At 41.3% G+C, this 9,753-nt stretch overlaps 1 protein-coding gene across 1 annotated transcript in view; it reads left to right on the top strand.

Moving 5' to 3' along the window:
• The first annotated feature begins 1,630 nt into the window (after positions 1-1,630).
• Positions 1,631-9,753, top strand: part of PALS1 (protein associated with LIN7 1, MAGUK p55 family member) — a 55,506-nt gene continuing 47,383 nt past the window's right edge. Inside the window, exon 1 of the mRNA XM_036383683.2 lies at positions 1,631-1,736. The gene's annotated coding sequence lies outside the window, so the exon portion shown is untranslated. The remainder of the gene's footprint in view (positions 1,737-9,753) is intronic.

The following is a 9,753-nucleotide window of genomic DNA, read 5'->3' as shown; positions in this document are numbered from 1 at the left end:
GGTTCATGTGAACTTTCATGAACTATGTCATATGAAGGTAAGAAGAACCACGCTTGGTGCTGCTCAGCCACAAATTACCAGTGTCATGGTTTCCCTCTCTTTTTTATTTCCCAAGTAAATAATTCTGCGGTCCACAAACATCTGTGTCTCCTGCAGTGCTCCAGTTGTGTTCACTTGATGCATAGCCCCTCATTATTGGTCAGAGCAGAAATAGATGTTAATATGTTAATAGATATTAATAGATGTTAAATGCATTTACAAGGCATTACTGCCCTGGGGAGTTTGAGCCACAATGTGGATAGGTAAAAGGCTTTCAGACTTTCCTCTGCAGGTAACTGGGCAGGACATACCTTAGTGTCTTAAGCCTTTTCACACAGTAAGAAAAACCATAAGAACGTTATTTTGGGACTTCTAAAATTAATTTCTGTATCTCAGTGTTTAGAACAGATCCGAAAGAATCCGAATCCGAAAGAATGATATAGAGGGTACCATTATAGAAATTGTGGATTTCACTGTGAAGAATGATAGCATTAAATGGCACAGATTTTTTTATGGTTTAAATGGAAGCAAGAAGAGATGGACTAAAGCAGGTATCTCTTTAGGATTTAGTTATCTAAGAAAGCCTTTCTTTACTAGTGTGGTTACAGAGAACATTTCTTCTTATGCCTTGAGCAATGATCTAGGCAGGCTAGCCTGAAAAACCAGGGAGGTGAGTGCAGTTTGCAGCTCAAAGTCAAACTTAGCTGTGGCACACTGAAAAGACGTTTCCCTGTTCCTGAAAAACACAGCCAAGAATATAAACAACCCGGTAAAACTACTTGTAACCTCCTGTTTTCTTCATCGTTCCAGACGGTGTGTAACGGGCACCTTCTGTGCCTCAGCCTCCCAGAGGCAGAGTGGACTCTCGATGAGATTAAATACTTTTTTCCCCCACACAGGCTCAGCCTGTTTGGGGCATTCAAGCTCGGGCTGAGGACGCGGCAGCAGCAGCAGGCGAACGAGGGGATGCCAGGGAGGGTGGAGGACAAAGGGCTTGCAGTGGCCCGGTGTGCCCAGGGCCCAGCGGAGCTGCAGCGGGCGGGGGCGGCAGCCGGAGCTGGGCGAGCAGGAGGGAGCGAGTGGCCTGGCGGGCGAGCTGGGTCTGCTCGGGGCACGGGCTCCCGAGGTGGTCCCGCTCGGGGGCGCAGAGAAAGCCGTGGGAGAGAGATGGGAGATGACGGCGGGAATGGACTGGACTGAAATGGGCTGCCCAGGGAGGCGGCGGAGTCACCGTCCCTGAAGTGTTTTAAGTAAAGACTGGCCGTGGCACTCAGTGCCAGGGTCCAGCTGATAAGGTGGTGCTCGGTCATAGGTCAGACTCGAAGATCTCGGAGGTCTTTTCCAACCTACTCGATTCAGTGATTCTTCGAGGAAGGAGACACAGAAGCAGTGCACGTATCACGTGTCCCCTCCACCTGAGGGCAGCCCCAACCAGCAGCGCCGCGCTCCCCGCCGGGCCGAGGTGGCCGTGGGGCGGCCCCGCGCCTGCGCGGCGGGGCGGGGCGGTGGGGCTGGGACGGGCGCGGGGCTGGGCCGGGCCGGGCCGGGCGGCGGCTGCGCAGCGCTGCGGGGGCTGTGGCCGGGCGGCTCCGCGGACTGGGCGCGGGGACGCCTCGGGACGCCGGGGACTCTTGAGTTCCAGCTGGCGGCCGGGCCGGGCCGGAGCGGAGCGTGTCAGCGGCGGAGAGAGCCGAACGGTGAGCGGAGCGCCCGTGCTCGGCGTGCGAGCAACAGGTCCCGCCGCGGAGCCGCGAGTCTCGGCTGGCCGGAGCCTCCCCCGCGGCCACGGCGCCCGCGCAGGCCCCGGGGTCCGGCCGGGCCAAGGCCGGGCGGGACGGCGGGGCATAGCCGGGCTCGGCGGCTCTCGGGGCTCGGCCCCGGTCCCCGCACCCCGCTGGCGGCAGCCCGGGCTGTACCCTGGCCGCGGGTCCTGGGCGGGGCGGCCCCGGCCGCGGCGGCTACAGGTGCCGGCGGCGCTGCCGGGAGCGCGGGGGGCCTCCCGAGAGCGGCTCCTGCGGCTTCCCTGCCGCCCTTTCTTGGGGTGACTCGCGGGAGCTTAGGCCCAGGAGTTGTAAGAAAACCTCCCGCACTTGGCTGTGTGCTCTCTCTGCGGACTTGTAGTGGGTTGTGTACGTGTTTAAACAAGGGGGAGGGAGGAACTTTAGGCCCCCCTCCCGTGCACTTCTGATGCTGTGGCAGCTCTGTGTTTGGAAATGATTCCTCTTGAAGTTTCTGCTTCGTATTGGTTCATGAAGCTTTGCGGAGCTAAGTTAAAGCAGGTTAAGCGTGAGCGACTTGCAGTGTGTTTTACAGTCAGCAGTCGGTAGCGCACATCCCGCTTGGAGCGGCTCCGTTTGCCCAGAGCTGGAGTGGAAATGCTCTTGCGGTGCTGCCGCTTTCCTAGCGGAGGCATCGAACCTGTGTGGTGGGAGGGAGAGACACTACAGCCAGGCAACAAAGGACGCCGTGACTGTGAGCTTGGTGAGACAGACCGCGTGAGAAAATTAAATTAACTTGCATTTGACCTTACTGAGGGATATTTATATACAAACAAAGGCTGCCTAAAATAATAATGTTGTTAGATGTCTCACATGGGACAGATCCACGAAAATAACTTCATGAGGAATATTAAAAGGGGTAAATAAGTGATATGAGGGTATTTTCTTTTAAAAATGAAGCCTCTATTGGAATTATTTAGGCATACACTATATTCATAGCTCACTGAATAGAGCAAAATACTTTCATTCTAGATACATGATGATATATAGCTGACTGCAGTCAGGCTTCTAACAAGTGATAGTGATAGTGATCTTCTATGTGTTTGCTGCTTCTTTTGCCTATGCCTTAAACTGATCTCTCTGTCCTTTTTGAGGATTGGGGTGTTTTTCATGAATTTCTAAAAAAAAAAGGTATCTTTGTGTTGTCTTTAGACATGTGAGTCTGCAAGCTTTTGGTTTGGACATGTTGTCCAAATTTTCACAGTACATTATTTTTTCTTATGATCATATTAGAGCTGTTACTACACATCTGAATGCCAAACAATTTAGAGTCTGGCTGGATGATACACATGTAAACTCTTTTCCAACATGCTATGCTTAAAAAAAATCCAGTATTTTACACATTAAAAGCTTAAGTAATGGTTAGTATTGTAGACACTTTTAACAAGGCATCAAAAATAGCGTTTTACATTTAATTATCATTATTGTTAATAAAGTAATAGAGATTTAAATGTTAGTCCATGGTCACAGAACTCTTTTTTAAGTATTTTTTTCAGAGTTTACATTCTTCTAATGTATGTCATATTACCTTGCAATGTGTGGAATAACACTGGATGGTGATGTTTTTCTGTATAGAGGTAGCTGTTGGTAAAGACTATAATTTTACTTAGTTTTTATTGAATTTCTTCTCAAAAGTTCTGGACTTCGAAGTGTGCATCAAAATATTTATCAGTAGACTGATATATCTGGCTTAGCAATCTGCAGGAGTTACTTATGACCTTTGAGGGGTGACAGGCATCTTTCAGTACCACAACAGTATATGATAAAGAACCATGGAAAATGCAGTGCAGAGGTTGGGATTCATACCAAGAGTTATGGATACAGAAAACTTAATGTAGTCTGAAGTTTATGTGCATCCATATATTGACCCTTGTTTATAATTACATTTGTTGTGATAGAAAGATTAAATTTTCCTAATACTTCATTTGCTGCTTTAATTAGAATCTCCTGCTGTACTTAAAAGTTGCAGGCTTTTAAAAAATTTACAGCATTTTTAGATGCAAATTCTATTATGTCTCTTCAAAGATTGGATCTTAACATCAGAAGTTAACTGTTTTAACTGTTTCAGCTACTGTTTTTTTTCTCAGTTTGTACTTTGAAGTGCAGTCCTTTTACAGTGTTAGGCTTTTAGAATGCTGAAGGCTAAAATTTCAAAGAGTGTGCTACTTCCTAGATAGCAGAATTTGTGTTTGTATTCATGTGCCACGTTTAAAATTTTTAAATGTTTAGCAACTGACATTTTTAAAGTACTTTCTCAGTCAGTGTTGCAGAAATGCTCGACATTACAGTATTTGGAAGACTAATTACTGCCTTGATCATGCATTTGAAAACCTCAAGACTTTTTGTAAATGTTAATTAAATACTGCTCTATTGTTTTCATTTTATTAATGGGCAAAGAGAGGCATTTGTGTATTTGAAAACGTTTGCAGTGTGTCCTTGGTAGAAAACTCGGTGGAAACAATTTAAGTGGTGGTTTAAAATCAGGTCTGCTGCTTTCTGGTGTGGTTACCTACCTTGGAGCATTTTTCAATATGGTGGTTCTGACAACAGGGGCACTTTATGTACACATCCCCTTTCCTTCACTCCCAGTACAGCTAGACAAGCTAGACAAAATGTCTTAGTGTAGTTCAAGCTAAAGTATGAAGCAGAAGAAAGAGGAAATTATAACTAATTAAATTTATATCTCAGACTATTTTAAAGTAAGCTTTTGTTTGTTTTTTTTTAACAGGAGGTGATCAACTGTGTATGTCTGTTGGTAAAGACTTGTTTTATAATGCTGTCTAATTGCACACTAACACATAGCTGTGTGGGAAGAAAAAAATGCTGTAACTCTCAAAGGTTGGAGCAGTTAAATTAGAAAGCAAACACAGATACCATCAGTAATGCACACTTCTAAAAGGAATGCCCCAATTCTGTGAAGACCTAATCTTGCACACTTCTCTTTTGGCAGAAAAAGGATGCAATGTTGCATTTCCTTAAAGAGGTGGAAATTTTTTTGAGTACCTACCATATTGAGATTTGGATTCAAATCCTTCTACTCTTTAGGGGAGCTGCCAATTCCCAAAAGGAATACCTTAACTGCCAGACCAGTGAGTGTTTGGTTTGATTCTTGAGGAGTAGTAGTCACTCAGGAAGAGAGTGAATATGTAGCCCAGGGACTTGCTTGATCAAGTACGAAATAATGATATGGATTCAGGTCTTCTTTCCTTCTTACAGACAAAGTGTTAAAAGAGTAAAGGAAAGGGATTTTTCTTGGGGGCGTTTTTTTTTTCCCTAGCATGGTGTGAAATTTTGAAGACTTAAATCTCTGATCTTTATGTTTATTCTTATCTGACTTGGCCAGTTCCTACTCAAGTTGAATATTAAATATCTGAACCGTACCTGTAACACTTCCTTTTCATTTTAAAGCAGGTCTTGGTGTTATTTGTGGGTTGTGGAGTCTAGTAGGTGGCATGGCATTTATGTTCCCTTGTGGATCTAGTTCTTGTGCTTTGTTCTAAGACACCAAATAATTAGATATAGAAATGTAATTGTTTCAACATACCTGTGATTATTATCTGCTATAATAGGGCTGGTCAGTGACTTGTGTTTCCTTAAATTACTTGCCTGTTACATCATATATCTATTCTAGTTCTGGCAATAATTGTTTTCTTAACAACAACAAAAAAAAAGAATAAGAAATAGCTAATAGGTTTTATTTGAACATTTTAATACTTGATTTTGCCTCTAGTGTTCTATTGTTAAAATTTTAATTCTATGGTTGGAGAAAAGGCTTGACTATTGATACATGTGACAATACAGCTCATGGTCTTTAGAGTCTGAATTTGCTATAATTTATCAGCATAGACAGTAAACTCCTCATGTCCTGCAGAGGTCTAACAAAAGAATAGATGTTAAACAGAAAATCTGGGAAAATATAGCTTTTCTTAAGAAATAGAAGATAGAAACCAAACCACAGTTTTCATTCTTGTACCAGGATGCATCTTCTGGGGAAGCTATTTTAGGTTATGTGTGGTTATTTGGCTCTAACAGATAGTTCAGAAGACTCTCAAATGTGGGAGTTTTTCTGGGGAAAAGCAGTTTAAAACCAGAAATTATTTCTGGCAAGGATATATTAGAAGTGATAGGACAGTTAAGAGGTCCTGTACAAAAGGTATTTGGAGCACTTGAGTGTGGTAGTAGTCAGTATGTTAGGATCTAAATCAACCTGGGTACATGCATCAACTGAATAGTCAGTGTGAATTGTCTTGTGTGAAGTTGTTCAGTGGTTTCTTCAAGCTCTCTAGAAAGCTGAATTCAGTAAAACCATAAACCTTTGATAACTGGGAAGTGCCAGTGCAACCTCAGCATCTGGTCTTTGACCTGGTGATGGTGCTGGGAGGTGGCTGGTATGCATTCCGAGTCTGTTTCCAAGGATAACTGTATATTTTTAAAGTCAGGAAGGAGAGGCTGGAAAGGTATTCATTTAGGTACCAGTAGTTTTGAGTGGAGTTCAAAGTACAAATGTGTGAGCTCAAAGGAGGACAATGTATGCTAGTACCCGAAGGAGTCAATTCTCATTTTAATAGTATATTGTGAAGAGTATGTGAGCTGTGTGATGTCATGGGAGTGATTTGTGTATACTAAAGAGGAATGAAACTTCAAAGAGCTTATCTGAAGGTAGATAAAATATAACTGATGTGATGTCATTGTAAAATCACTATTGAGAGAAATTACTTAGCTTTTGAGGTTTTCTGGAGCCAAATTTTGATCTTGATTTGGGTGACAGAGAAATCAGCAGGGTCAGCTCTCTGAATATTCAGGTAAAAACCTAAACGTTTTCTTGGATCTCAAACCTGAATATTCAAGTGTAAACCCAGGTGTTTCTTAACTGAGGTGATCTTTACAATTAAGGTCAGTGGAGGTGGTATGTTTTGGTAATGCCTTGGCTGTTATCACTTATTTAGAAATCACTGGTTTTTAGTGTGGCAGAGGAGAAAACTAAGGAGGGAAGCAAGTTTGTCTGCATGGTGTTTGTGGTACTGAGTTAAATTCTTTACTGTCACAGATACCATGGCAACTTTTTCTTTTGAATGTGATGTCTTTGTGTATAAAGCTAAGGCCTCACCTTAATATCAGATCATGCAGTGTTCCTGCAATGTTGTGGTTGAGAACTTGTGATTGCCCTTGTTTGTCTTGTTTTATCAAATTGCCATTTACTTGTCAGCTACTGTTAATTAAACTTAAGACAGATTAATTATAGGTTAATTCAGTGTACCTTGGCTAAGATCATCAAAGTTGCTTTTATAGAAAAACTGTGTTATAGATAACTGCGTTGTGCATTGTAGAAAATGGCAAGTCTTGTATTGGCTAAGAGAGCATGTTGCTAATTCCTCTGGTATGTCTTGTTTTCTAAATGTTCTTTCATCTCTGAAAGCAAAGCTCAAGCATTTGGGTTAAACATCGAGATTTGAATTGGGTGAGGGTTTGGATTGGATAGGTCTGTATGATATTGATTGTACTTCTCACAAATGTATATAATTGTTTTCAGAGAACTAATCTCTTCTTCCCAGTGTCTAAAAGGCTGTGTGATGTCAGCAGAGAAACTTAGTCCTCTCTTACTGGGACAGTGTAGCATTAGTGGACATCACGTGCTTTCACAGAATCAGTTCCTGTAGGATCAAGTGGTGATGGAATTGCTTAGTGCCACTGTGCAATGACATTTACATTTTGTTTGAGTGATACTAAAAATTCTCAAATGCAAGAGAGAAGGAAATTGGTTTAAAATGAAACTGGGTACATGTATTTAAAGATGGTAATTGTTGTACAAGAGTTAAAACCAACATAAAACAAACTCTTACCATTTAATTTTGTTTCAGTATTCAAGATAAGTTCTAAATTAGTAACCTAATTACTTACAGGCAGGAATTAGCACAGTGTCTTAGTGCAAAGTGAGGTAAAAGCTGATCAGCTCAACATTGTCCTCTTGGGCTGACTGACTAAAATGACGTGCTAGCCTCACGGTATTGGTTTTCTTCTTGACAAGTGGAATAGTCTGTTTCATATTTATGTTTTTAAGAGTATAAACAGCACTGAAAATCCATTTGAGCCTAAGTTCTTGTTAGATTTGTAGACTCTTTCAATGGAATTATCAACTTAATTCTTTCCTATTCAGAGAATATTAACTTAGTGTGTGTTGTGATCTTCTCTCAAGATTTCAACTATTGTCATGAATACTTCTGGTGAAGTGTGTTCCTTCAAGCTGATATAATGAAGGCCAGCTAGAACTCTGAAGAGGCAAGTTGCTTGGCTTCAGTGGAAAGAGAGCAGCAGTTTGAGGATTCTGCAGTCAGGAAGACTCTTTTCTGCTTTTCAGCCTACTTAGATTTCTTCTTTCTTCATTAGCTCATCAAGCAACATGTAAATAGTAAAGACTGAAAGTGTATCCCAAGAAAAGCTAAGAACTGAAAAAGTAAATGTCACTTGTACTTCCTCCCAAAAGATAAAATACTGAGGATGATTTTAAGGTAACAGGTGAGAAGCTATTCAGCTAAAGTCTGGTTATTGTTGTGTATTTTGTAGGTCATTTATTTCTTTAGGCTTTTGTTAATTTTGAAGTATGGAGAAGTCAAAATGATATGCAATGGAGAGCTATTTTTTTAACTGAAAAAAGGGAACTCAGCACCTAATAATATATTTTGAAGCAGCAGTGAAGAATTGGTTTTGGCTTAAAGCTTATGAAGTAATTTTTAGGTTAAATGCTAATGTTTTGTGTCTATTTATTGAGACTAGTACACTTACTGCTATTAGGGATTAGTCTTAGGATCACTTTTGAAAAGTCATACTGTTTTTCCATAGGTCTTTCCTGACCTAATGTGGACTTATATTCCTGACCATGCTTTTTTGGCCCCTTGTTCGTCTTTTTGCATTCTTTCCTTCTGCAGACCTTCAAACATGAGTCTGTCTCTTCTTCCCTCTGCTTAGGGAAGATGAGCAAAACTGGGAGGGAAGCAAAGGTTCTGTGTGTTGGATCACACTACTTCTCTTTCTTTTGGGAAGAAGGACAAGTTACGTTTACTTTGTCAATTCCTACGTTTCCTTGGGAAGCACTTAATGAAATTTGTCCTGTAAAAATGTGGTGGGTTATCTCAGCTAGATGCTGTGCTGCACTGGGCTACAAGATTGTAAAGAGCTTGGTTTGGTTTCAAAAAGGGGGGACTGAAGAACTGGAATAACTGAACAATATTAACAAAACCGTACTACAATATAATAATGTCAAAACTGTGGACTCCTTTCTGCTAAAATGTCATTGATGAGTCTGTTGATGGCTTAGCTTTGATCAGCAGTAGGGCCCTCTGTTATAAATTCATCTGTATGATGCTGAACTTGGAATCAGCATGATGTCCTGGTTTGAGAAAGCAGCCTTAGAATTTAAATACCTCAGTTGAAGTTGAGATGGGATGATCTGCAGAAATTAAGTTAGACCTGCTTATGATGTACCAACCTCTTTTTGAAGCCTTCTGTAGTAGGGAAATATTAAATATTTGCATATATGTTCTTTAAAATTTAACAACTTGAGTTGCACACTTGAATTTATATATACTTTATCCCCTAAGCCAGTTTTTGACCTCTGTTGGTGAGAACTTCATAGAGTTTCTCCTTATGTCAATATTTTTGAAGCCTTTTCTATACAAATATTTAATGAATGCAGCTGCATACCTGAATGGTTGGGTAGTAAATGTAGACTGGTTTGTGTTCCCTCTTAAGTGCATACTCTTGTCAAGTCTTAGATATGTAATGCTGTTCATTTGATACTATGTGTGTTAGTGCTCCCTAAAACTTACGTAGTTGGGACTTCCTGTGATAATTAAAATTCCATACAAATCTTTGGTTCTTGATTTCTTAAACCTAATTTGAAATTGAACATTCAGCCTTTAAAGTATTTAACATGATTAAT

The sequence above is a fragment of the Molothrus ater genome, chromosome 6 (assembly GCF_012460135.2).
Source record: "Molothrus ater isolate BHLD 08-10-18 breed brown headed cowbird chromosome 6, BPBGC_Mater_1.1, whole genome shotgun sequence".
Classification (NCBI taxonomy): domain Eukaryota; kingdom Metazoa; phylum Chordata; class Aves; order Passeriformes; family Icteridae; genus Molothrus; species Molothrus ater.
Note: the sequence above shows the minus strand (reverse complement) of the source record. Positions and strands in the feature narration are given on the sequence as shown.